Below are 4103 nucleotides of genomic sequence, written 5' to 3' on the forward strand. Positions count from 1 at the left end.
GAAGAAGGCAGGCAGTGGAAACAGCTCTATGAAGAAGCCAGGAGATATAAAAGGGAAGCCCTAAAAAGACTAAGAGAAGCGCAGGTCCAAGTACAAGAAGCGGGGCATCAAATGAAGGAGATGGCTACATCATTTGAGGCGGAGTTGAATCAGGAGCGCTGGAAGTTGGCAGAGGCTGAAGAGGAGTACCGAGCCATGTTAAAGCAGATGGAGGATTACATCGAGGAGTAGGAGGAGCGATGGAGGTCGATGGAATTTGAAGAAAGGCATCAGGCCTTGATAAAGCGAATGAAAGAGCACATCGCAGAGTAAGAAACGACTGTAAAGCATTGGAAGGAAAGCTTCTCTCAGTTGGCTGCTTTGGCAAATGGGGCAATTGAAGACATCCCCAAGATGGTGTCGAATGCTGAAGCAAGTACTCATTTTCGCAACCCACCAGCGGAAATATAATTGTTTATTAATCATTGTAAATGGTTGGTGGGAGAGATGAAATCTTTCATTGCCCGGACGCGGGATTGATGTACATCAGAATTGCGTGTTTTGTTCCTTAGACGATGTAATGAATCAAATTTTCTTTAAATGAAAGATAAGGGATGTTTGTTTGGTATCGGCTTGTGTTAATTTTCCATCAGTAGTGTCATTGTTATCCTGTGATTTCCACTTATCACTAGCATGCATCATGTTTTCATTTGTTTTACATTTTTCATCCTTATCTAATTTAACTTAATAAAAATAATCAACTAGTACAAGTGAGAGAACAACGGCAAATTTTCCACGACATTCGTACAGGACCAGAGCTAACTCAAAGGTCATTGAGAACTGGGAGCAGTCACATGAATCTATTAAGGCTGATGTCAACCAGTTGAAGGATCAGATGGCCCAGATTTTGGCAGCTCTCGAAGCCCTGAAGACTACTGGAGGGTCTACGCCTGCGCAAGTTGAGGGAAGTGCTCAATATTACCCTCCGTTATTCAATGCTGGGAGCCAATCTGTTCCTTTACCAATGTACGGATTACCCCCAGACTATACTCCACCCGTGGGAGAATACACAGAAGCGGAGCATGCTTCATTCTCTTTTCCTACCACTGCCAACGTACTGCCAATCGGTACTCAGGGACCTGTTGTAATGTCCGCACCCATGGTAAGTGAAGGAATGAATGCAAACACGTCTGATGGAATACGAGTAACTTCGGTGCCTCATGTGATTACCGGAGAGGGCTTCTCTGCCAAAGCTGCACCACATACTTCGTTCCAGGAGGTAATCAGTAATGTCGACGGAGCAAAGGATAAACTGGAGAGCCTGAGGCGAGATTGAGGGCTGTTGAGGGATTCGAAAGTTATGGGTTCAGAGATGTCGCCAGATTGAGCTTGGTTCCTGGCGTAAAAATACCACATAAGTTCAAGGTGCCAGAGTTTGAGAAGTATAAGGGAAATACATGCCCTAAGAGCCATCTGACCATGTATTGCAGAAAGATGGCTGCATATGCTTATGATGAGCAGCTGCTCATCCATGTTTTTCAAGATAGTTTAGCTGGAGTGGGATTAAACTGGTATACCCATTTGGAGCCGTCTCGAATTCGTTGTTAGGTGGACTTGGCTGATGCTTTTGTGAAGTAGTACATATACAATACACATATTGCGCCAGATCGTTTACAACTGCAAAACATGTCGAAGAAGAAAAACGAAACTTTTAAGGAATATGCTCAACGGTGGAGGGAATTGGCTGCACAAGTTGAGCCACCTTTGTATGATAGAGAAATGGTGGCAATGTTTGTAAATACGCTCCAACCACCATTTTATGAACATATGGTGGGGAATGTATCTTCAAATTTTGCCGATATCATCGTAATAGGCGAACGAATATAGATCGGGTTGAAAAATGGGAAGATTGCATATGGCTCGTCAGTGGTTGCAAACTCCAAAAAACCCAATTACAACCCAGGAAAAAGGAAGGAAGGAGATTGCATGCAACATCTGCAACCCCCGTGTGGAGAGGTCAGGCTCCCACTCATAACTATCGACCATACTTGGGTCAACATCCACATGCAGCTAATGCGTCATTTGGTCATCAAATTAGGCCTCAACAACAACAAGGGTACTATCAACCACAATACATCCCGAGAATAATTGTAGGGGAGGGGCAAATGTAGGTTCCAATATGAATGTGGGTCCAAATACTTATCCAAGAAGGAACCAGGAAAGAAATTATGTTAACTTTACCCCATTTCCTACAACTTATAAGGAATTATTGCCTCATCTTATCAAACAGGGTCTGGTTGTCATTTGTCCCCTGAAGCCTATGCAGCCTCCGTACCCAAGAGGTTATGATGCAGATGCAAAATGTAGTTATCATGGAGGGGCCGTTGGTCATTCCACTGAGAGATGTCTGGCTTTCAAGCATAAAGTGCAGACTCTAATCAATTCTAGGTGGCTAAAGTTTCAAGAAGATAAGCCTAGTATCGAGGCCAATCCTTTATCCAGGCATGGAAGTGCTTCGACGAATGCTGTCGAAGTGAAAGAACATGAGTTGGTGAGAAATGTGAAAGAAGTTAGGAGCTCCAGGAGGTTTATTTTGGAGGCGTTGCTGAAAGTGGGTATCTTGAAAAGCGATTATGATGGGAGTATGGCATGCGCGCTCCACCCAGATGCTGAGCACTCTATTGAGGAGTGTGTTGAGTTTGAAGAAATTCTGCAAGACCTGCTAGATCGTGGTCTGATGCAAGTATGCTACAAGGGTGAGGAGGAAGAAGTATTTGCACAAACTGGTGATGAATCCGGCATAACTTTACCAGAACCATTGGTGATTCGTTTCACTAGGACTACCCCTATACCACCAACTCAAGGAAGGTCGCCCGTTGTTATCCGTGTACCAGCCCCTTTTCCTTACAAGAACGAAAAAGTCATCCCATGGAGATATGGGACACATGCGTTAGACGAAGTACAAAGTGTTGATCATGTCGTCAAAAACATATCAGGCATAGGTGGAATGACGAGGAGTGGTCGAATTTTCACACCACTAGAGTTGGCACAAGAAAGAGCTAATGATAAAGAAGCAATGATGGCCGCGAAGGCAAAAGAATTCTTAAAGGGGAAGGGTGCACAGACATAGGAGATCCCCGACAAGGGAGAGAAGAAAGAGGTGTCTGAAGAGGAGGCTTGTGAATTTTTAAAATTTATACAACAAAGTGAATATAAGGTGGTGGAACAGTTAAACCGTATGCCTGCTCGTATATCCTTGTTAGACTTGCTCATGCATTCTGCATCACACAGAAAGTTGTTAATGAAGATACTTAGTGAGGCTCACGTGGACCAAGGTATTTCGTTGAATAAATTCGAGGGTATTGTTGGCAATATTGTTGCAAATAATTATCTCACCTTCACGGATGAAGAGATACCTGCTGAGGGAAGAGGGCATAACAAGGCTCTTCACGTCTCTGTGAAATGCCTGGATCATGTTATAGCGCGTGCCTTAGTGGACAATGGCTCCTCTTTGAATGTCATGCCGAAAGCAACCTTGGAAAAGCTACCTTGCGAAGGAATGCATATGAAGCCAAGTTCAATGATTGTGAGGGCGTTTGATGGTAGCAAAAGAGAAGTGATGGGAGAAGTGGAATTACCAGTGCAAGTTGGCCCGTGTGTCTTTCAAATAACATTCCAGGTTATGGATATCCTGCCAGCTTATAGTTGTCTGTTGGGGCGCCCATGGATCCATTCGGCTGGAGTTGTGCTTTCTACACTACACCAGAAGCTGAAATATGTGATGGGAGATAAGCTGGTGATAGTATCAGGAGAAGAGGATCTTCTTGTGAGTGGGCCATCATCCACGCGCTACATCGAGGCGGCTGAAGAAGCTCTCGAGACAGCCTTCCAATCGTTGGAGATTGTGGGAAATGCTTGTGTGGAGTTGTTTCCAGTAAATCCTCATCTATCATGTGCTTCTATTATGATGGCCAAAATTATGCTAAAAGAGGGCTATATATATGGGGAAGGTTTGGACAAATATCGGCAGGGGCGAGCATTCCCTCTAGAAATCGTTGAAAACAAGAACAGATATGGCTTGGGGTACAAGCCTACCAAGGAAGACAGGAAAAGGATGATTGAAG

At 44.2% G+C, this 4103-nt stretch overlaps 1 pseudogene; it reads left to right on the plus strand.

Annotated features, from left to right (window-relative positions):
• The first annotated feature begins 249 nt into the window (after positions 1-249).
• LOC106773354 overlaps positions 250-4103 on the plus strand; it is a 7882-nt pseudogene continuing 4028 nt past the window's right edge.

Source organism: Vigna radiata, chromosome 9 (assembly GCF_000741045.1).
Source record: "Vigna radiata var. radiata cultivar VC1973A chromosome 9, Vradiata_ver6, whole genome shotgun sequence".
In the NCBI taxonomy this organism is placed as follows: domain Eukaryota; kingdom Viridiplantae; phylum Streptophyta; class Magnoliopsida; order Fabales; family Fabaceae; genus Vigna; species Vigna radiata.